Raw genomic sequence first — 25,403 nt, forward strand, 5'->3', positions numbered from 1 at the left:
ACAAAAACCACAACGGTATGTACCCAACTTTGAAATCATGATGTTCTCTTTCCTTTCAATTAATTTGTTATTTAACAATTCCTTAAGATTTTCCCTCTCTTATATGAAAACGTGATATGTTTGGGGAATAAAGGACCAATCAATTCATCATCACTGACTAAATACCAGTACTTTCTAACCAATAACACTAGTTTGTCAGAAAAGGCATTGAACTTCGTTACATAAAAAAGTTTGTCAACTTCTTTATTCTGTTCCATGGTCAACTCTTCATGTCTGGATTCAAAATTTATTAACTCTCCTTTTCTTCCAAATGATTTTCTTCCAAGTAATTTATCCCTACATGCTAATAACTGTGTTTTATTGTAACCTCTTTCACCCAACCTCAACACAACTTTATTCAATTCATTAGATTTTTCACTAGTGTTAGAAGTATGATCAAATATTCTCTTAAATTCTCCATAAGGTAAGGCCCTCAATAAATGGTCAGGATGCATGCTCGTCGCATGCAAGAACATGTTAACTGAAGTAGATTTTCTATAGGGCCTAAATCCAATGTTCTCCCCATCTACAAATAATGACAGATCCAAAAAATTAATCTGTGTTCTATTTAATTCATAAGAAAAAGAAAGATTGTGCCCATTATTATTTAATACTTCAAAAAATTCAAAGAAATCAATTGTATTTCCCCTGCAGATGAAAATGAGATCATCAATAAAGCGCTGATACAGTATCACATTATTCTTAAAAAAATCAGTGGGATAAATTAATGTTTTCTCAAAAAAAACCATATATATGACAGCATATGAGGGCACAAAAGCTGCCCCCATCGCTGTACCTTTTACTTGCAAAAAATAGCTATTATTGAATAAAAAATAATTATGGGTCAAACAAAACTCTAATAGACTTACCAAAAAATTAGTTCTTGGCCCTTCACCCAACATATCATAAATGGAATCCAGTCCCCATCTGATGTCTATATTTGTATATAATGATTTAACATCTATAGTTACCCAGTAATAATCTTGATGCCATTTAATTTTGGATATACTATTAATGAGATCCTGAGTATTGGAAATGTGAGCTGTAACCCTACTTAAATATGTTTTCAGATGAAAATCCAAAAAAGTATTTACATTGTCCGAAAAGGAGCCTATCCCTGAGACCTATGGGCCTACCAGGTGGTTTTTGTAAGTTTTTATGTACTTTAGGTAGAGCGTACAAAATAGGTATAGCAGGTTTTTTAATGTACATTCTGCAAACATCTCTATGTTCAAAAAAGCCCAAACGTTCTCCCTTTTCTAACAAAAATAATAATTCATCATTAAACATCTGGGTTGGCTCACAATCCAATTTTTTATATTCTTCACCATTAGAAAGTAGAACATCAACCATATCACAATAATCAGATTTGTTCATAATAACCCAATTCCCACCTTTATCAGCACATTTAAATATGAAATTAGAGTTTAACTTTTTCAGTTCTTTCAATGCTTGCCATTCATTTTTACTTAGGTTATAGCATCTTTTTTCTTTACAAAATATTTTGTAAGCTATATCAACTTCCCTAAGAAGAACTTTAAAAAAAATTGAAATGGCAGGTACAGTGATACTGGGTATGAACTTGTTAACATTCTTTAGATATGGTACATTCAATTTTCCATAACCAGTATTATAATTACTTTCCTGGTTAACTTGTATATCATTTTCACACAACTCATTGGGGTCTGACCAATCATAGTCATATATAGACAAATTCAAAAGGCTATCATCTAAATCAATGTTACAAATATTAGATTCTAAACTTTCAGAAAATGACTCATCTTCTTTTTTAAAATAAACTTTAAGCAGCAACTTTCTAATGAAATCTTTAATTTCAAAATAAATGTCTGCAAAAGAAGGAAAAAACGTTGGTATAAATTTACTACCTTTATACAAAACATTTTTCATGTCATTAGTCAATTCCAAATTAGATAAATTAATACACATTAAAGTCTCTGTAGCAACATTTGTTTGAATGGAACCAGCTTCACATACCAGTAAGTTATTTGAAGCGGTTTCTTCCCTTCCTTCCGTTTCGTCCCTTGTTCGAACTGTTCGTGTGAAAGGAGTCTCCTGTGTTAGAAGAGACTAAAGCACCATCAAGCACTTCAACTGCACTAGTAGTCGCTGAAGTACTAGCAAAAGTTACATTTTTCGCAACGCTCCTTTCCGATGAAGACGCTGAAGACACTGAAAAGCTGCGTTGTCTTTGACTTGCTTTTCTAACCTTTGACCTGCTGCGCACAGGTTCTCGTTGCCATGAAAACAGTATACCAGTCTCATAGTCTTTTAAATCACGTATAAGCTTGTTCTGCTTCCTCTGGATGATATCTCCCTCTAATTTGCATATTTTCTCATTTACTTTCAAGGTTTGCATCCTATAACAGGACTCCCCCACCACCTCATCCTGTAGATGCAAAATTTCCTTTTTCAATTTTTTATGAGCTCTCAGATTGCGCTTAATTAGACGGCGAAGCCAACTAATGGTACAAGATAGAGAAGCCTGTTTCCACTCGTCTAGGAGATCAGACTCCTCTTCAGAAAATTGTGTGGCAGGTAACTTATCGATACGCAACCCCCTCGGAGTGATGTTTAAACTAACATATTTCTCCAAGAGGCGCGTATCCAGATATAAAGCTATTTCTTTGGTCATTAGTCTTTCCAGTTGCACAAACTGCCTGTCTACATCACGATCAGTTCCCACGTTCCAGGTTCTCACAACATTTCCTGATGGCCCAAAGTCATGTGAGCAGCACGTATACATTGTCCTTTGACAATGTTTTTCTTTTGCTTGTTGGGGTGGCAGCTGCTGTACTCCAAATAGGAGTTACTAAAGGTATCCTTTGTAAAAATTCTAGACTTAAATCCCATACTAGTAAGGGAAATTTATGTGTCCAGATAAGGTATACCCTCCATGCTGGCATGATATGTAAATTTTAAGAATGAACTGGATGCATGTAGATAACCAATAAAATCATCAATTTCCTCCATGCTTCCGTCCCATAAAATGAACACATCATCCAAAAATCTAACATAATTTCTAATGTGCCTAACCCAACTATTGTTCAGGATGGTCTCCTCCTCCCAATCCAGTAAAACAAGATTGGCATATAATGGGGCACTAGCTGCCCCCATAGCTACTCCCTTGCTCTGCCTGTAATATTCATACTCAAAGTAAATAAAGTTAAAGTCTAACACAATACTCATAAATTCACTTATTAAGAGAATCTTGTCCCATTCCAAGTCACCATATTTCCTGATGCTGCTGACGAACCTCTCCATCCCCTCATCCCTTGGGATGCAAGTGAATAAGTCAACAACATCAATGGTGACCAAAATCAGGTTCTCTTTCCATAAAGAGGGGGTCAACTGGCTAAGGAAATCCCATGAATCCTTAACTGTATGGTCCACCTTCCCATAGATGGATTTTAGCCAACTGTCCACCACTTTTCCAAAAGGGAATGTCTTAGATTTGCTTCCCAAAATAATCGGCCTAAAAGGAGGATGGGCCATATTTTTGTGGATCTTAGGGATTCCTACTATGGTGGCCAAGGTAGGATGTTCAACCTTGAGAAATTTGTATAATTCCCCATCTAGTCTACCTTGCACCAAGTACTCTTCTACCATAGAGTCAATACATTGATAGGCTGGCTATATGTTCCTCATTAACTGAGGAAATCACATATTTGTCAGAGCCCTGTAATATTACAGATATTTTTTTATTTAACATTTGTTGACCGGGAAAGTCCATCTAGGCTCCACAGAGCCCATTTACAGTGGAGACCCGGGGAGAAATGCTCCAGACGCATGTCTTTAGAATGTGGGAGGAAACCGGTGTACCCAGAGGAAACCCACGCGAATGTAGGGAGAACATACAAATTTTGCACGGAAGACACCCCAGCCGAGAATCGAACTGGAGAACCTCTTGCTGTGAGGCGACAACTTTAACCGCTGCACCACTGCGCCACCCTTCAAATAATCATTAGTGTCAAACAGGACAACTCCTCCTCCCTTATCCGGCTGCATAATTCTAATGCTAGAATTGTTATATATCTCATTTAATAATTCATACTCCTTCTTCCTTAGGTTGTGATGGATCCTGTCATGCTTGCATACATTTTGAAGCTGGTATAATTGAGCCACCACAACCTTCTCATAACTAGCCAGTAAGGGATTTAGTGGTGGGGTAAAGGTACTCATATTCTTCAACTGTGTATTTGATTTCTGCCCATCGGTACCTTTAAAAAATATGGATAAATTTAATCTCTGTATGTATAATTTAAATTCAATAATATTGTCAACAACATTAAACCTAGTTTTTGGTACAAACTTGATACCCTTCCTAAATAAGGCAAAATGTTCAGGTTTCAAATGTAGGGAAGTATAATTGTAGATACAAAAATTCCCTTTTCCATATTTGACCTCATTGTATTGCACAGTCCCATCACTATTGGACAAACCTTCCAATTCCCCCTGTTGCCTCTGTATGGGGATACTTGATGGGTCCATGGGTTGCCCCCCCTCATGGCTGCATTCTCCTCCCAATGCATGTCCTTCCCTAAAAAAGACTTGAACTCATCATATTGAAATCTGTACTGAATGGCCTGATCCCTAGGGTGTCTGGAATATTCACCCTGGGCCCTGGAAGAATGGTCCACCCCCTTCTCGCAGATATATACTTTACCATCCTTTTACTGCTTCAAATCTCTTTTAAGCTTCGCAAACTTCCTAACATAGATTTTTTGATTATTACTCTCTGCATATCTAAATTGCTTGTCATACAAAAAGTTCCATTGACTAAACAAAATATCTTGCATTATACGCTCATTTAAACTTTCATCCTCCTTCAACAAATTACATAATTTACTATCATTGCATTTAATAATAAACTTCATAAAATCAATACCAAAACTATCAAATAAATGATTACATTCACATATTAAATCATCGTTCATATCAATACCCATGGGCTTCTTGAAAAAACAAAGCCCCTTGGGAACTATTTTAGTTCAATACAGCGGTTCAAATATGAATTGTCCAATTGTATACCTTTAATGGTATTTCATTTATTACCAAAATTAAAAATCATATCCTTCAAGGTACCATCACATTCCTTTTGGGAAACATCTATATCTAAAATTTTTGAGTCAGTAAACTTAAAGTCATTGGTGTTGTTGAGAAAAAAGTCTAACCCCTGCAGTTTCTGACTGTGCTGCTGCTGGGTCGTTTATCAACAGTAGTCCCAGAATGATAAGAAAATGACTCATTAACAGTACCTGAATTTACTTGGTTACCAATTACTGAATACATCTTCTTCAGCACAGTCCTCTTGGGTTTCATTCCCATATTGAATATCTCGTCCTCCGTGTTGTTGCTTTGCCTGGCAGAACCTTCATTCATAATCCTCTGCCCATTGTCCTTGCCTTGCCTGCAACTATATTATGAAAGGGTCCATGATTATAAGGAGCAGCACTGGGACTGGCACCAAGCCCACACATAGCCGTTTGAACCTCAGCACTACCGAACGTGGTACTCGTTGACATCAAATGCTCCTGCACCATATCTCCTGATCTGGTAGGTTGGCTTAACATCTCTATGAGCCTCGTCAACTCCCCTTTAACAATTACCATCTCCAACTGCAACTTGTGGATCTCATCCCTTCGTACAGGGGAGAAAATGGAAGGTAAATCGTCAATTGAATTCATGATGAAAAACACGATATCCACGTAGTCCCACACTTGCACAAATATCAAAATACTATGTAGAACACCATGAAAAATTCACTACACAGGATTGGCTTGAAGATTAAAAAATACTGTTGCTTAATCAAAATAAATGGTTGAGCGCTTTCATCGCTAAAATATATTCTTCATCAGAACACATCCACAAATCAGTTGACAACTTATATACTCTATAACACCAGTCATGTTCATCTAGTTAACATAGTTAATATGATGATGTCATATCCTCCTCAATGATAATGTGAAACTGAAAAACTTTTTTTCAAGAAGCATGACAATTTAAAAATAAAAAATGTTCTACATTTACATTTATTATTTATTTATTTATTTTACATTTGTTAACCGGGAGAGTCCGACTGGATACATGTCCATTTTCAGCGGAGGCCCGGGGAGAAAAGCTCCAAGTACATAACAGACATATGAACATTGTTAATGCAAAAAAAGGAAGATAGTTGAGTTCTAAATACAATATAAAGATACATCACATCTTGGGAAAAAAAAAACAACAGCAGCATACAATAAAAAACATAGGTCAGTTACAAAGGCGAGGCGCCTTGTTAAAAAGCGGTTAAGGATAGTGAGGTAAGAGAAGGGTAAATGATAGTGGTTAATCAGGTTTGGAACAGGGATATTGCCAGAGAGTATTGAGATGGGGTTTAAGCTTTTTTTTGAATTGTAGGAGTGAGGGTTCTGAGGTGAGCATGGTCGGTAGGGAGTTCCACATTTTACCTACAAAGTTTGAGACTAGAGAATCCCCAGCAGAATTATTGGCTTTGGTAGTTTGAGCTAAGATCTTATTGGAGGAGCGTAAAGATTGCAGGTTAATATAGGGGTGAATGATGTTTTTCAGAGCTGGTGTTTTCTCTGGGTGATACAGTATCTGGTGAGCCGTTTTGAGTTGGTTGAAATGGAGTTGGCTGGAAAACTCTAACCACCCTAGTTGCTTCAAGTTAGTGCAGTGGTGCGTTCTAAAGGTGGAATTTGTGGCAAATCTAGCTATGTGATTGTTACAAGAAGCAAGTTTGTTAAGGGTTGTCTTGTTTAGGTTTGTAAAGAGCGGGGAGGCATAGAAAAGAGTTGATAGTAGGTGTGTGCTGGCAATTGTAATTTTAGCGTGAGGAGTGAGAAAGTGTTTTACTTTATAGAGAGAGCCAAGCTTTTATTGACGGTTTTGATGGTAAGATTGAAATGGGTGTCAAATTTAAGGGAGTTATCAATGGTAACACCTAATAGCTTTGTGTGAGCTTCTGGTGATATAGTGATTCCATTGGAGGATGTAATAGAGAAGGTGGGGGGAAGAGTCTTGTTAGTGGGTGAGAAAGTAAGTAGTTTTGTTTTGTTGGGGTTGAGAACTAGCTGTCGACTTGAGAACCATTTTTCTATTAGGTTGAAGGTGTCTTGGGTTGAAGCAGTGAGGTCTGCCAGGTTGGAGGCAGTGCTGATGATAGTCGAATCATCTGCATATTGAATGCATGTGGCATGGGGGGTGATTGTGGGCAGGTCATTAACAAAGATGGTGAAGAGAAGAGTGCCAAGAATAGATCCTTGGGGAACTCCAAGTGTAACAGGTAGGCATGTAGATAATTTGTCCTGCCATAGAACGGCCTGTTGCCTATTGGACAGGTAGGATTGGAACCATTTCAGCATGGAATTGCTGAGTGATAGTTTTTTTAATGTATGGAGGAGTTGAATGTGGTTCACCATATCAAAGGCCTTGGAGAGGTCTAAGAAAAGAGCAGATGATAGTTTATTATTGTTTCTGAAGTTATTGATGGTATTAGAAAAGGATAGTAGGGCTGATGTGGTACTGTGATTTGGCCTGAAGCCATGTTGGGAGTTAGCTAGAATTTTATTTTTGGTGAGGTGTTCCATCAGTTGTTTGTGGACACACTTTTCCATAATTTTGGCCAGGGGTGAGAGTATAGCTATAGGTCTGTAGTTGGTTAGCTCTAGTGAGCTACCACCTTTATGGAGAGGAATAATGTGGGACATTTTCCATATGGAGGGATGAAGGCTTCTGACAAGGTATGGTTTATGATTATAGAGACGGGATAAGAAATGGCCTCAGCTGCTTTTTGCAGAAACTCAGCTGGGAGAAGGTCAGCTGCTAGCTTAGTGGGTTTTAGTTTTTGAAGAAGAGATGTTATAAAGGATATGGGTACTGGATCGAAGGTAAATAGATGATCTGATGTAGTTGTAGTATTCTGCTGGCATGGGTAGTGGAGTGGGCTGGTTGTTTGTTTGAATTGTGTGGCCAGGGATTGTATAGTTTCTGTGAAGAAACTATTGAATGTGTTAGCAATGTTTACAGGGCACTGTTGTTTGCAAGTTGTTGGAGTGGGGTGGTTGCCTGGCCTGGGTGCAGGAGCTTGTTTAAGCCTGCCCAGAATTTTTGTGGATTGTTAAGGTGTTTGTGTTGGAGGTGGAGGAAGAAGTTTGTTGTATCATTTAATATCATTCTTTTAGTTTCATTTCTAAGTTGCGGAAGGTTTGGTGGGAGTGTGGGTCTTTAGAGGTACGCCATGTGACCCACATCTTGTTTCTAGATAGGATTTTGGATTTTGTTTCCTTAGAGAGCCATGGTGCGGTTTTGGTTTTAGTTCTAATGGACCGTATTGGAGCATGGGAATCTAGAATCTTGAGGAAGGTGGTGTTGAAGTAGATAACTGCCTCTTCAAGAGGAAGAGACTTGAGTATTGTCCAGTTGTGGGCTTTAAGTTCAGTTTGAAAAATGGAGGCGTTGAATTTATTATTATTCCTGATTTTTTTTATGGTTGTAAGTAGGGGGGGGTGAGTTTCTTGAATTTGATAACATAGGTGAGTAAGTGATCACTCATGTCCTCTGGGTGAGTACCTGCTGAGTACTGGTCAGGATCTTTATTAGTAAGGATCCAGTCCAGGATGCTGTCTTTGTTTGGGGTTTACCTAGTCTGGTAGGAGTGGATATGAGCTGAGAAAAGCCATGTAGATTTATGCTGCTAGATGGGGAGCTAGATGAGAAGGAATTCCAATCGATGTTGAAGTCACCTAACACTATGGATTCCTGGGGGTGAGTTTGAGTTAACCAGTGGAGAAAGTCCTCTAAGGTTTTGTTATTATTGTTGCCTGGGGGGATGTAAATACATACTATATTTATGCTTTTATGTTTGTTTCGTTGAAGTTTTACAAGTAGAATTTCGGCATTGTTTGTTAGGAGGGGTTGTGGAGAGGCAAGGGAGATTTGTAATGTATTTTTGTAGAGTATGGCTACACCGCCACCTTTACGAGTTATTCGGTCTGCTCTTAGTATATCATACCCTGGTGGGATTATCTGTGTGTCTTTCGTACTTGGTTTAAGCCAGGTTTCTGTGAGACATAGTAGGTCTGGGGAACAAGTAGCTAAAAGGGCATGTAGGTTGTGAATCTTATTGTTTACACTTCTGATGTTTAGATGACAGGTCAGAAGAGAGTTAAAGGGTCTAGAATTTAGATTGAGAAGTGGAGGGGAGGATAGGGTGGAATTAGAATCGAGTGGAGGGGAAGGGCCAGGGTTGGGGTGGATATCACCATCTGTGGCTAGTATGTGATTCAGAGTGGTAATGAATTTGAGGGTTTTGAGTAGAAGTTTGTAGTAATGTTTATCATTTGGCCTAATATTAGTAGGTTTGATAATTGCATAGCGTTCGAGTTCTAACAAGGAGGGTGAGTAGGGAGTTGAGTCATGGCCTCTGTTGTTAATTATGGGGGAGGGGTTGGTTTGGTAGCCTGGGTGGTGGAAGCCTATGTAAGACCAGGTTTCATATAGGGTAGCTAGGTAAGGGACAAGTAGGAGGGGAAAAAGAGTTAGTATGATAAGCTTCCTGGGTGGTGTCATATTCCGTTTGATCTTAGAGGGCGGTAGTGAGGTACAGGAAGTTAGTGGACAGTAGGGGGAGTGGTTTGAGGTTATAAAAGTATGAGTACTGGGGGTGGGTGGGAATAGGGGGCAGGGCGGGGAGAGGAGCGAGCACGAGCGAAGCCCCCTATTGTCCCTAATATGCCTATATAATGCATTGTTGGAATCTCCTTTTCTAATTAAGGTTCCTCCCATTCTTACCCACATAAAAACTGGGGCATCCACTACACTTGGCAAAATATACAACATTCTGTGTCTGACAATTCCCCCCTCTTGAATGTCAAAACCGTCCTATCTCTATTTCCCACAGTCAACATCCTTGCTTCTATTATAGGTTTAATGAGTATATGATCATTGATGCCGGGTGGGGTAGTAGCATTCAGTAAAATTTGCCATCTTACTTCCTTTTCACCTAATAATGCTTTTACATTACCCCCTCTGTTTGATTGACTCAACACTTCTAACAGAGCAAATTTAAAGGTTGAACACCACCTATTGTCCCTAATATGCCTATATAATGCATTGTTGGAATCTCCTTTTCTAATTAAGGTTCCTCCCATTCTTACCCACATAAAAACTGGGGCATCCACTACACTTGGCAAAATATACAACATTCTGTGTCTGACAATTCCCCCCTCTTGAATGTCAAAACCGTCCTATCTCTATTTCCCACAGTCAACATTTTATCTAACAGGATGGCATGACATTGACTACAATGTCCACATTTAGTAGTACCACCCTTACCTCCAGATATATGTTGTTTCCCACTCTCAAATTTCTTTTTCAAGTTGCCTCCTATCCTATGGACAAATCTGGGTTCCTCCCCCACTAGTGAAAAAATCTCTTGATCACACTGCTATTGTTTTATCAATGAATTTAAAATAATACAGAAACATGTTTTTTAACCCAATTTAGAAACAGTTTCCTGGTCAAAGTATTCAACAAAGTGATGTATGAAGAACCAAAACAATCATTCACGGCAATAACGTTCATTTGATGGTATAGGGTACTGTCAAATATAACAAAGAATTATTGTTTAAACAAAAGTTAATCAAATCGAAAACATATTGGTCATGAGGAGAAGTCAAGAGTAACACACAGGGGTCTCCAAATGAAAGTTTAATAATCCATATCCATCTGTATGTGCCTTTGGATTATTAAACTTTCATTTGGAGATGCCTCTGTGTTACTATTGACTTCTCCTTGTGACCAGTGTGCCTACTGTGTGTTTTTTGGAGTTAATGGTGGCGTTTTTACACACAGTCTACTACCTTTAGTGTTTCTCAACTCTAAAACATAACCAGATGTTGTACTGCCATTAAAAAATATTGTAAGAGTTTTTTTTTCCATCTTTGTGTTTTTTAGAAGTGTATAAACTTACATCAGTGGCTGCAAAATATACATTACACCCATTGCTGTCTTAACAGATATCCTGAACATTCTGAAGCAATGCTATAGAATGCTTAGAGAAAACAATTGACACTCCTGAAATATGCATTCATAAATGTATCAATCTTCTCCTGAAATGTACCACATCCAGAGAATTAGGTCTACCAGCTAGATTTGTTATATTTTTTCATGGATGTTGTGCTTAATGTATATTTATTTCTGAATTTCCACACATTACTATTTCCCACTACCCTAGGTTAATAGTGCCCAAAGGTAGTGGTAGATTTAATTGTAATACAAAGGGTGTGGGGTATTGTTTGTCTTACCTAGCATTTTATGTGGACAAAACTCAAAATATACCTAGGAGAAAAAAAATATCAGCATTCTTATGCCGTAACAAAGGAAGATATCTTAACACCCTCTTTAAACATTCTGAATGTGAGAATTTTAATACATTTTTATTTTTTTCATTTTGGGAAGTGTGAAGCCATTTACCATGGGGTTAATTATGATGCACATGTAGATTTCAGGGAGCTGCATTGGGAATTGTTATTGGATCCCACCACACCCCCAGGGTTAAATGAGACATCTTTTAGTAGTTTATTACAGCTAAAGAGGGCTAGAATATTAGTTCCAAAAATGAATTATTGGAATGCTTGTGTTTTACTTTGTTAAATGTGTTTTTTATTTTTATTCGCTTTAATATAACTGTTTTTTCAAATGTGTTTTTTAATGTTTATATAATTAAATAGCTATTCTTAGTTTGTATCTAGACCAAGTGATTTTTATTAACTATATTTAAGTAATATGCTAATACTGTTTTACTAATCAATGTGGTTTTGTATTGATAATGAATTTAATTGGATTAAAAAGACACGTGACAGTCTCATTCATTTTATTTAAAATGAGTTACTGCTACTTATTTTTCTGTTCTAAAGAAGTTCTAATTCATATTTAAGGAAAGTGTTTAACTGATATAACTTGATATTAAAACATTCTTCCTGGTGCACCCTTTCAGAGTTTCTATACTTATTTCATGTTGGTTAAATATTTATGAATTTTTGGCAATACTAGAATGTTGAAATATGCAGATTAAGCACCAACAAATACTTAATTTTATTATCTGAAGATATATCTGTCTTAATCCCATCCTCTATTAAATGTCTAAGGAAAATTAAGGTATTTTCATAAACTTTATCGGGCACCCTCACGTACATTTTTTATCTACAAGATGTAAAATAAACCTATTATAATATTGCTGATTCAGCATTATTACTATTGTATTACCCTTTGTCAAAGGGTATAATTACAATCCTACCAATCTTATGATCTTGCCTCATTTAAAGCATTTTTTTTAAACTTAGTAAGATTATGTTGAAAACCTTATTTTGTTCTGTAGAACACTTCATATGATTCGTCCACATGAAAAGACAGCAATGTGTCAAACATATTTATTACAAATTATCAAAAAGGGGTACAAACTCAGTCATAGTAACACACACAAGATTACTTAAAACTGAAAAAGAATAACCATAAAACAGCTTACAAGAAAAAATATAATCTCATCCAACATCTGATTTCACAAAAACATTTTCAAATGTAATTTTCTAAATAATTTAAAACATTTTACAGATTATGTAAATATGGCAAACAGGTACACACAAGTTTCAAATTTATTTAAGTGTGTGTGTGTGTGTGTGTGTGTGTGTGTGCGTGTGTGTGTGCGTGTGTGTGCGTGTGTGTGTGTGTGTGTGTGTGTGTGTGTGTGTGTGTGTGTGTGTGTGTGTGTGTGTGTGTGTTTATGTTCTTATGATCGCTCTGGAAGAACGTTAGTCGAGGACTATTTCATTAAAGTTTGTTAAGTTTAGATTTTTTATGTAATATTTTAGGATCACTTAAAGCTCCTGATTCCCTAGCATTCAAAAAACACTGCCTCAAAGCCAGGGATTCAAGTGCCTTCTAGCTCAGGTGGGCTGCTTCTTACACTCAAACTAAAATATGAGTTTGGGCAAGTAGCCATGGAGAGGGTACAGAAGGGGGATTTTATGCACAGCTAGTAGGGAGGGGGTTAGGGTTAATGAACAGGAAGGGTGTTAAAGTTTACGGAACAGGAAGTGAATTTTAGACTTAGGAAGTGGGAAATCAGTTTTAGGCTTAAGCTCATCTAGGAATTTAGGTTTGGGGAGTGGTGTTGTACCTTTAGGTTCAGGAAGTGATCGGAGATTTTAGGGTTATGGAAGGGGTGGAGCATTAGGGTAAGGGATTAAGGAATCGGATTTGGAACTGTGTGGGTTTTAGGGTTAGAGTCTAGGTTATATAGGACTATACAGTTGCATATAGTTGTGTGGAGTGAAGGGTTATGCACAAACAGGAGATCAGGCTAGTGGGAATTCAAGAACTAGTTTTTTGAGTAAGTGGCAATGAGCAGGTGTGTCACATGAGCACCTGTAGTAGACCCAGAATTTGTATTTGTTTTTAGTTAATCCATCAAAAATATGTCGGGGACAGGACACTTGCAAGTAAAAAGAGACATGAAAGTAAACCAGAAAGAAAGAAAGAAAGAAAGAAAGAAAAAGAAAGGATGAAAAGTGCAAGAAGGGAGTACTGCAACTGAGGCAAAAATAAAAAGCAGATGTAAGTTACATGAAAATAGAAATAGTTTAACAGAACAAAAAGGGAAAGAAATTGGGAGAGTAATAGAAGCACAGGAGAAGAAAATAAAACTGAGTTAGCCAGTGAAGTATACAAAGCTAAAGGAAGTAATAATCTTTGAGGCTTGTGTAAAGGCAGGAATAAATTGAATCCCTTTTGATTTCAGTAGACTGGACTTGTGGGATCCCAGGCATCTGTTTTTGGATAGCATGTAAGAAAGCATTAGATTACAAAGAGTGTAATGATGCTTCAGCACAAAAAGCAATCAAGAAGACATACACAGTGGGAGGTCTTTATGTCTAATTTAGAAACATCTGTCAAGACTTCATTGTCTATTTGACCCTGTTTTTTTGGAAGCAGCTTTATTTTCTGTGTATGCGATGCATGATAATATGAACATATCTGTTTATCTAGTTGTGTGTGTGTGCGTGTGTGTGTGTGTGTGTGTGTGTGTGTGTGTGTGTGTGTGTGTGTGTGTGTGTGTGTGCGCGTGTGTATGTGTGTGTGTGTGTGTGTGTGTGTGTGTGTGTGTGTGTGTGTGTGTGTGTGTGTGTGTGTGTGTGTGTGTGTGTACGTGTGTGTGTTCATGTGTGTGTGTGTGTGTGTGTGTGTGTGTGTGTGTGTGTGTGTGTGTGTGTGTGTGTGTGTGTAAATAGTTATACAGTTTGTTTTATAATCTGTAAAAAGCTTAGTCAATGAGCATCTAAAATAATACTTAAGTTGTTAAATCCATTAACAGTGGTCAATCATAACATGACTTAGACGGCATTCCAGCATTTGGTTATGCCCCTGGACTAAGCCATTGCTGATATTCAAACTGGTGAATCAAGTCAAACTTTTAAAAAAGAGCTCAGACATTTGCCAAGGCACTTTTTTGCAAATGTCAACTTCAGGACTGGTTGGTGTTTGCACTGTATTTACTTTACTACACATGCTCTCTTCAATATTTTCTTATAAACATTCTCCTTCATACAGCGCGTTTTGGTTCCATATTGAATAACCGCAGGAGACACATTAAAATATTGCATATCAGTGTGTCTGCTGCTTCCTGCTAACTGATCCTTGTATTAATGTACAATAACTGCAGGAGACACACTGAGTATCGAATACCACTGCTGCTGCTGCCTGCCAACCATTCCTCGTATTAATTAATGCAGTCAGCTTTGTGCATGTATCATTGGCATAAAGTCACATTTGTTTTTAAAGTCAAATTTGTTTTTGAGACTGCCAGCATCTCCCAAGAGTACATCTGGCTACCATTCTGTTCCTTCACAAACAAAGCATCATGACACAGCTAGCAATGGTGGACAGATTTATCTAAAGACCTATAGAAATTATCACGCTTATCCATACAGAATGTCATTCTATTGGTTTCATCTGAGTATAATCTCTGGCACACATTGAAATGACTAACTGCTGTGGTTAAAATCTATATGAAGAAATCTGGCAGCTCACAATTTCAGGTTATGGTACTCTGTGGATAAAAAGAGGAGCAGTGACCATAGTAGGTGAGTTTAACTTTGCCATAGTCTTGTTCATGAGGGACAGTGAGACTGAATCAGCAGTAACTTTGCTGAAGGCAGTACACCAATATTTGGTAATGAATCAAGAAGCAAATTCTCAGATAAAGCTATCACTTTAATAATCAAACTATAGCATCATGCTTGCCTCTGTCTGTAAGCAGTAAGCAGTCTCAGGGAAAAACATGTTATCTCCAGTGAGTCATACTCTGTGACACCATGAGAAGCTTGGTGACCTCTGTCAGCCTTGGAGTATAACCACTGCTGCATCAGACCAAATGATGCCCAATTAGACCTGCTGAAGATATGACACAACGTAAGGAGGCCCCAGTGTAGACCCACCACTGTAAATATAAGGCCAGTTAATTAGCTATCACTCACTTTGAAGAAGGTGCTCAAAATTATCTGTGAATGAGTAACAATTTGTTTAGGTCCCAGCTCAACATTTTGGTGTGTTAGTAATGATTGTACTCATTATAAGTGCTTGTGGTAGATTGGTATATTCTAATCTAATCCTTGAACATTCAAGAAAGACTACAGTGGTCAAGAAGGTATTTAAACTCACCTTTGAATTTGGCGTTCTAACTGACGTTAATGTCATCACAAATAATTAGTTTATTGTTTTCAGTAGTTTGCAGAATTTTTTGTAGTGTAGCCACAAGAATAAGAACTGTGGCCAGAGGAGGAACTTAAACTGTACCTGTATTCAGTTTTGTGTAGCCACCTAGTAATAAATGAATAGCTCTCCATCTGGACTCAGACTGCTTTGAAGATGGCATTTTTTGCCATTATAACGAGGTAGATGTCGTTTCAGACTTGAGTGAATATCCTGCTACTTTGTCAGTTGTTAGGCCTGTTATCTAAAAGGTGATGTAGTTAGAAGAAAAATTAAGATATCCAGGATTCTTCTTTAAGCAAGGACTGTAAAATAACTATTATTTTGAATTTATGCTCCTTAACCTATGTTTTTAGTTGTGGTCATTTGTAATTTGTACTGTTAATACCTTAGAGATAGGTATTTATGATTTGCAGAAAGTGATTTAGGTCACTTGTTATAAGGACAAAAATAGTAATCAGTAATGTTAGGTGTTTTTATGACCTACAAATACACTGGAGGGTGGCAAATCTGCATATAATTTATTGCAAACAATGAAGTCTTTCCTACTGAGGGACAATGCAAACGATTTATAATATCCAGCATTCTGGTGGTTCTGTAGCTAGTTTCTTATATTGAAAAGTGTTGTGAATTTTGTAGTAATAGTAGTTCATCTGATGGGAAAGGATGGGATAAGAGTAAAATAAGAAAGAGTAAGTAATGTAGTGCCAGTGAGCTAAAAGTTACATTTTTGGCTAGAGGTAGTTGTACTTTAAAAGTGGAGATGATGTAATTATTTGGCACGTGGGACCATTCTTTAAGATAAGGGTACAGCGACAGGTGGCAGGAGATTTTAAAAACAAAACTGCTGTCCAATAGGTCAGAGTCCTGTTAACTACTTTTAAACAAATAGAAACTGACAACTGAGGAAAAAGCCCTTTGACAAGTGTCGTAAATCAATAACAGTGTCTATTAACTACCCCGCAAGAAAGAGCAGAGCAGCTTAATCCAAAACTACTGAAACACCTTACACGTAAATATAAGAAAACACCAGGACTGCAAAGTGTGTCTTCTACATAAAAGGCTAGCTGCCCCAGACTGATAACTGTGCTAAAAGTCAGGCACCTGCAGCATGTAAAGGACTGTGCAATAAAATATACTAACAGGACTATGGTTTATGCAGTTGCTCCAAACTACTATAATGGAGCTTCCCAGATGAACTGCAGAATATTAGATCTTTGAATAATTAAAGGAAGCTCCAGAATAACTGAGGAGGGGTTGCAAAGATTCCCGCAGTAGAAATCTGGCTAATTACCTTAATTACCCTACAATGTAAAAACATGGATATACTTCTATGATTAAATACAGTAAATACTCAAAACACAGGAAGGGTATCTGACACAGATGAAATAAAGACAATGAAGCAAAATAAAAATGTTAATGTACCAAAATAAAACTATGTTAAAATACAGATTAACTGCACTAGATTACTTAATAACATATTTCTGCATTAATTATAACAGCCAATCAGCAAAATGTATTAATGTATTGACATTTCAATTCCAATAAATGAAGAACTGCAAGTCTGAAGTAGAATGTTCCCTGTAACCATGCACAGTACTTATGAATACAAACAACGTAAGAATCCAGCAAGGTCGACAGTAAGACAAAAATATTTGAAAACCATTAAAGGTTGTATCAAACAAACACTAACATGAGGTTCAAAAACATCTGCCTTGTGGAAATTAGAAGCAAACTTTACAGTAAAATCAGAATAAAGGGAGGAAAGATGTGTAATGCTTTGATGTACCATTAGCAGCAAGGAGACAAAAATATTAACATACAAAATCAGTTAACACTGATCAGAGCTGCTAAGTGTCTTTCCTTGAACAGGAATCAAGTCAGCCTGTGGATGCATATCAGAGCATTGTCAGATTGTCTATCAGGTAAGAATAATGCAACACACTACCTAAAGTGTATGTTGGAGCTACTAATGCAGGTAATTGTGAAAGCTAGGCATTTCAGAGATATGCAAAGGCAAGCAAACATAAGCAAATAAATAAATATAACAGAAAAACAAACAGTTGCCCAAATGGTTAGTGTCCTATTAAACTGCTTTTATATCAGCAGAAACTGTTGCAGACCAAGAAAAATATACATTTGCATGCAATATATATATATATATATATATATATCTCAATAAGGCGATCTGTAAACTACACTGCAAGAAACAGCAGGAAAAGGAGCTGAAACAACTTATATACCTTATGTCTACACATAGAAAATACCAGGACAGTAAAAAATGTCACTAATCAGCAAATACGTACTGTCAAAGAAGGAGAATACAGAAAAAGTAAAAGAGGATGGAAAAAGCCATCTTTCTGTTACAAGAAGCACAATTACAAATCAGAGATAGAGAGAAGATACTTTGTTATGATTATACAAAGGAAGAAATGGACAAGACACGAGGAGAAAAGAGGAGAGTAACATTACTATTCTGTAGGGGGCTTCGAGCAACCACGGCAAAAATGATTGTAAGTGGGATAGGTAGATAGCTCATCTGAAAAGGAAGGGTGAAGGCTGCATGTTGGACAATGGAAAACATATGCACTAATCAAGGATTCTACAAGAACTGTTTTACTAAATCATCACAGACAAGAAGAGGTGGAACAGAGATAACAGGGTGGGACCACAGTGTCACCAGAGAACTGGAAAAAAAATAGGTTGAAAGGAAGCAGGAAATATAACAAAAAGATGAGACGTGGAGGGAGAGGTATCCAAATTAGTGGGGATACACCTTCATGAGAAACATTTTTGTCCAGACAAGTAGGTTATACAAGTTTTTAGAGAAGGAAACCCTAATGCAAATGATGAAGAAGGTATAAATACAGATGAGACACATTTCAGATCATTTAGAAGGGAGACTTAAAGGAAGTATGAAAAAACAGAAAATGATGAGAAGGGGGTGGAAGAGAGGGATCTGAGGAAGAGGAAACAGTCCAAGATCTAATAAAAGACACAGGACAATGTGAAAGACAGGGATAAAGTGGATGAACACTGGTGGGAAGGAATCAAGGTTCCTGTAAGGGGACAAATTATGAGTACAGCAAGAAAGAAAAAGGGATGATTGAGGAGCTGGAGATAAGAGCCAGAGCTGATACAGAATGAAGCTGGAATGGGATGAAAATAGCGGGATACATGACAGATCATTGAAAAACAATGACAGTGGAAATAGAGAGAAAACGTATTCCCCAGCAAGAAATTCAACAATGGCACTGGAGGCAGTACTGGGCGACAGAAAGGAAGGAACAAGGGAAACAGGTCATCAGGTACACAAGAAGAAGCAGTCAGAGAGGGAGGCAAGGTACAGAGGATAAGGGGAGACTATGAAGAATATTAAGAAAAAGAGAAGCTAAAGAGGGAAATATTCAGAATGGAACTGGGGAAAAATGTAGACAAATATATACTGGAGGATGAGCAAAGTTACAAGTTAAAAGATCAATTCAGAGTGACAAGGAATGAGATAAGCAAAATGTTACACATGATTAATGAGAGGAGGAATGGGGGGGGCAGATGAATTCCATCCTTCATTCCGTCTTGCCAATATAAAAAGCAGGACATGCCTGGCACAATGCCCCATATACAACTCCAGAACTATTACAATTGTAATGCCTCTTCACTCTAAAATTAAACCCATTGATAGCAAAAAGCTCACCCACATTGATGTATTTACAGTGTTGGCATCTCCCACATGGATGCATGTACATGTTTTAAATCATCATGTTGTTTAGTGTCTAGGAATGAGGTTAACATTGCCTATCATAGGATTAACACACAATTAAGTGACATGGTTATGGAAGGTCGCATCTCACTTGTTGAATTTAAATATTTAAAAATGAATGCCCCAGTTATTCCAACTATATTTGGGCTCCCTAAACTGCAAAAAAAAATTATAGCTCCACCATTCTGTCCCATTGTAGATGCCCGGAATTCTATTACCTCCCCTATTGCTAAATTCCTAGATACCAAACTTAAATTGTTATTAAGAACTGAGAAACATCTCTGTAGCAACTCTTGGGACTTTCTTGCTAAATGTAATGAACTTTTTATATTGGCAAGACGGAGCGGATGCTGAAGCAACGTATTTATGAGCACAATTATGATATACGGGGGAAAAAAACTACCAATGCCCTATATAGACACATTTTGGAATTCCCTGAACACCACTTCAAGTTCATTATAATTGAACAAGTGCAAAAGAATACAGGAGGTGGTCCCTGGCAATTGTTCTTGGAGAACCGTGAGCTGCATTGGATTTTGCTCCTGGATGCAGTGGGGTTCACAGGTTTAAATGAAATTGCATCTATAGGATGTGTGTTAAAATGAAGGCAGAACTGAGATAGCATAGATTTATACACATAAATATGTGTTAATGGACTTATACACACATATTTTCATATTTACATTTTCAGTTGTTTTTTTTTATATATGTGCTTTTTCACATTCATATTTATGCATTATTTTCATAAATAAATATACACTTTTTTCTGGGGGATCTACTAATGGTTATGTGTGTTTTTAACTGTTTTTATATTTTTATACATTGTTGCTTTAATTCATCAATTGGCATTTGTCATGTGATAAAGCAAGTCATATACATGTGCCCATTTGAATGTTGGCTTTTATCTGATGAAGTTATGTATTTTATATAACAAAAGCGCTTATGTTTCTTTTATTTTGTGGTGCAATAAACTGTTGGTGAACTACAGCTCCAATCTTGCCTTGTGTGTGGTTAAAACGTTTGTGCTTTTCTGGGGAATCTAGTGTGTGTGTGTGTGTGTGTGTGTGTGTGTGTGTATGTGTGTGTGTGTGTGTGTGTGTGTGTGTGTGTGTGTGTGTGTGTGTATGTGTGTGTGTGTGTGTGTGTATGCATCTGTGTATGTGTGTATATGTGCATGCATGTGTGTGTGCATGAGACAGTGGTTTTGTGTGTGCATGAGACAGTGGTTTTGTGTGTGTGTATGTGTGTGTGTGTGTGTGTGTGTGTGTGTGTGTGTGTGTGTGTGTGTGTGTGTGTGTGTGTGTGTGTGTGTGTGTGTGTGTGTATGTGTGTGTGTGTATGCATGTGTTTGATAGTATATGTACATCTAGCAATGAACTGCATTCCCATTCAGAACTGGTTCTCTGCCTTATGCCAGTTGCTTACTGGGATACTCTCTGGCTTCTCTGCAAAATTGTCACAGAGTTGATTGCATTGTCAAATTCTTCCTGTTTGTATTACATGACATAAGAAGATTCTTTATGTATTGATTGATTTAGAAGTTATGTGGTATGGACTTCAGTGACTTTTTTTCAACCATGATCATGTTAGAATAAATTAAGCCTTGAACATCAAAATCATAACATACCTAAACTGATAGTAGTAACATTGTCAACCAGGATGCTTCTGTTCATTCATTTATTCATTCATTCATTTGTTTTAATTTAGTTCAGAGTCAAAACAGAACTGGAGACTATGCAGGATGAGGGAGCAGTCCATCACAAGATGCATAAACATACACACACATACATCATTGGCTTGGATGGAGTGAAGGGGGAGTTGCCCCCGGCACAAAGTGTTAGATGTTATAGTCAGCTGCCCCTTTTTAGTGCATACAGACATTTATAAATAAATAATGTCATATAAACCTTGCGTTTCTGCAAAGCTGCTTTACATACAGTGGTGGTTAGTGGTATCTTGTATATATACAATTACCAGAAGTTGAATTTTTCCAATAAAAAACACCCTGGAACTTTACCTCAGTCCCGAGTTACTCACAGGGCAACTAGTTTGCATAGTGAGGAGCATTAACAATTTAAGTTTGGACTATTTAAGTCCACCTTTCCTTATTATAGCACCCAGGACTTTCGCTGCTCAGAGAGCTTCACGTTTGGGTGCTGAACAGCATCACTAGTTAGGTTAGCTGCAGATTGGAATAAGTAAGCACCACTTCCATTACTGATGAGAAACAGTTACTGGGGGATACATATATTTTTTGATTTATTTAAGTCAACCATGTGACATTTTTTGAGAGGGTTATTTAAATTAAAATGCTTAGTTCTTATTATATTCTGATGAAGTATTTTGTTATAAGTAAGATAAAAGCACTCAATCAATTTTATTAAAATATATGTGTTAGTTTCTGAACCTGACTGGTCGTGGCTCCTTTCAGTATATATTGAGTTCTGTCATTTTGGTTCTTAATTTTTGTGTAAATAGTTTCCAAGCTCTCCCAGATCCAGAAAGCACTGAAACATATGCAAAAGAATATAAAAACCCTGTATGACCATATAAACAACTGCATAGAAACTGCAGTAAAAGACCAAAATAAACCAGGGTCAAACCGCAAAAAAAGCCATCCTGGTGGACCCCATGTATTAATAGGTTGTACAACAAAGAAAGAAAATCCTGCCAAGAAGTAATAGGGAATGTGCACAGCAGAGCAAAAAGTCCCTCATTAGTCTAAATAAGTGAATAAGGGAACTAGTCAAGCCTCTAAAACTGGACTTTGAGGTACAAATAGCCTACAAAGCTAAGTATGACCATAAGGCATTGTTCACTTATGTCTGCAGTCTTAAGGGCAACACCCAACATTGTGCAGAATGAGTTGTAGATGATATCACCTATATTCAGCCAGAAGATATAGGAAATCTGATGGCCAACAAATTCAGTTCAGATTTCACCTAGCCATCACTCCCAGTTCTCCCCAAGAAATGGCCTCCACTACTCCACCACCAGTTATCACCAAATAACAGGTTTCCACTGCTCTCTCTAAAGCTAAAACATGGCTTCCATGAAGCCTGATGATATACCAGGTTGCCTCTTAATCATCTTAAATCAGGACTTATTAGGTCCATTAGGATCTCTGTTTAACCACAACCAGAGTGGCTTTGTCCCAGTAGAGCAGAGGCCAGCAACAGTCATTCCTCTGCATAAAGGGGGACCAGCTACTGACCCAGGAAGTTACAGATCCATAAGTTTGACTAAGTCTTACATTTTAAGACACGGAAAGAATAATCATGGACCTGACAAATAATGACATAGGAAGCCTGCAAAGACTGGACTCATCCTCATCTGGTTTTGTCAAGGGCAGGTCACGTCTAATAAATCTGGTAGATTTCTTTAAGAAAGTCACTAAGGCCATAGTGCAAACCACCTACCCCAACCTGGCCAAGGCATTTAAAACAATTCCCCACTCAGATATTATAAATAAACTCATAAAACTAGGCATAAGACCCTACAACACTAGATGGATAGCAAAGTGGCTCAACAACAGGGCACATATGGTTAATGTGGGTGAATCTAGGTCCAGCAAGAGGCCATTTACAAGTTGTGTGCCACAGGGTTCAGTGCTGGGATCACTCCTGTTCAGAATATACTTCTCTGAAGTCAAGGCTAATTTAGAAGACCTCTAGAGGACAAAGTTTGCTGATGACTACAATCTGGGGGCAATCACTGAATCTCTCAGCAATGTAGACATCCTTCAGGAAGGTCTAGATCAGGAAAATTATTGGTGCCAGAACCACCTCCTAAAACTAAATGCAAAAAAATGCATTATCATACCCTTTGGGATGTCAAATAACCCTACAGATTACACATCAATAGCACACCTCTAAGAGTAGACTCAGAGGAGAGAGATATTGATACACAGATAGACAGTAGCCTGAATTTTGACTGCAATGCATCCACAGTGGTCAGGATGTCCTTCTATGTGACACAACTTACAAGTACAGGTATGACATCCAGATCCAAGGAAATTATAGTCCCACTGTACGCAGCCCTCATTAGACCAATAATTGAGTACAATGTACCATTTTGCATGTACTTGACTAGGCACTTGCAGCAACTGGAGTGACCTCAGATGCTCCTCACAAAGAAAATGCAGGATGTAAACAAAATGTACTATGTGGATAGATTAAAAGTTACTTCCCTTCATTGTCTCCAACCATCTATTAAGGATGACCTATGCCTTACCTATAACATACTCACAAATCCAGCCTTGATAGAGTTGCTACAGATCCACAAGACAAACAGAATGAAGGTTACCTGATCTAGGGATATAAACTTAGTCAGTGACTTAATCTCCTATGAATCTATATACCTGATATTGCAAATTTTTTTTTTTGTTTTATAGTAAAATTAAACTCAACTAGCTTCACCTCTCTGTCTCTCTCTCTCTCTCTCTCTCTCTCTCTCTCTCTCACACACACACACACACACATGAATTCAACATCTACACAAGGAGATAATTTGGAGCATCCCAAAATCACTTATGTAACATCCTTGTGATGTAAATGGAATATAGAGCACCCAGTGAAAATCTATGCAGATGCAGGGAATACATGCATACTCTGTACAGAAGCTACCCCACTGAGACCCAAACTGGAGAACTACACCCTGTAAAGCGTCATAACTAACTGCTTTATAACCTGTGACACCCAAGTTTCATGTTGCAATATATAATAATCAGTTCTCACTTCAATTTACTCATAGAGAGCTTGCTACATGTTTAACCAGATTTGTGTAAATAGCTTCATTCTTCATTATGAATTTAAGTATTTCATGGCTTTGGGTGGTTATGTATTCACCATTATGGCTACAAATAGCATGAAATCTTAGCAGCATCTGTTTACAGCTAGGGTAGAAATGGAAGAATTTTGACAGTTCTTGTGGTTCCCAGCAAGCTGGACTTTTCTTGAACCCCATACAGATTTGATTTCCTGTCTAACATGGGAATATTAACATGAGATGATGCCAAGAATATCAAATTGCTGTCTTCTATTTCAGACTTAATTTGAATGCATTGTATTGACATTCATATCAAAGCATTTTACACTTGAATATAAAAAACATAAGAAAGAGCATAGTATAAAACAAAAGCCATGAAAGGTAATTTAAATTTTGCATGGTAAATCAAAAGGTAAAATATTGAACTGAAATTTTCAGTGCTGAGGTCTGATTCACCCTGTGAAGCAAAATTGTATGTGTACTATTATTACTGAAATGATTTACCAAGGTTACTCCATGGCTATATATCCGCAAGCACCAAAGCAAGAAAAAGAAAAAAGAAATTAAAGCCAAACGTCTTGTGTGTTCACTCCCAACCATTTTGCACATTTTCCAAAGAAGACAGTCCATTTTCAAACTCATGCCATGAGTGATGCATGCTTTGTTTTAACACACCAAGATTTAACTTGGTAAGTGAAACTAGTCAATTTAAAACACACACACGCACGCACGCATGCACGTGCACTCACATTAAAACAATGAACGCTGGCCCTATAGCAAGCCAGATTCAGAACAAACAACACTACACATTGCTCCTGTCAATGATTACCTTTTCCACTGCTGGCACTGACTTTAAGCAATACATACATTTTTTATTTTAAGTAATTTAAATGAAGCAAATGACAAGTCTTTCTGAAATGAACTTCAGGTCAAATTAAGGCCACAGTTTATGTTAAATGACAATAATATTGTCAAATCTTTCTGCCAGGTACAAACTCATTGTATTGAGCAGTATGTCTTACTTGAATTACATAACTAAAACATT

General features: G+C 37.4%; 1 protein-coding gene across 3 annotated transcripts in view; it reads right to left on the reverse strand.

The window, feature by feature from the left end:
- The window catches only part of LOC122809750 (netrin-1-like), a 1,405,978-nt gene that overhangs the window by 576,520 nt on the left and 804,055 nt on the right, over positions 1-25,403 (reverse strand). The window lies entirely within an intron of this gene.

Source organism: Protopterus annectens, chromosome 1.part1, assembly GCF_019279795.1.
Source record: "Protopterus annectens isolate FY-2018-M chromosome 1.part1, PAN1.0, whole genome shotgun sequence".
In the NCBI taxonomy this organism is placed as follows: domain Eukaryota; kingdom Metazoa; phylum Chordata; order Ceratodontiformes; family Protopteridae; genus Protopterus; species Protopterus annectens.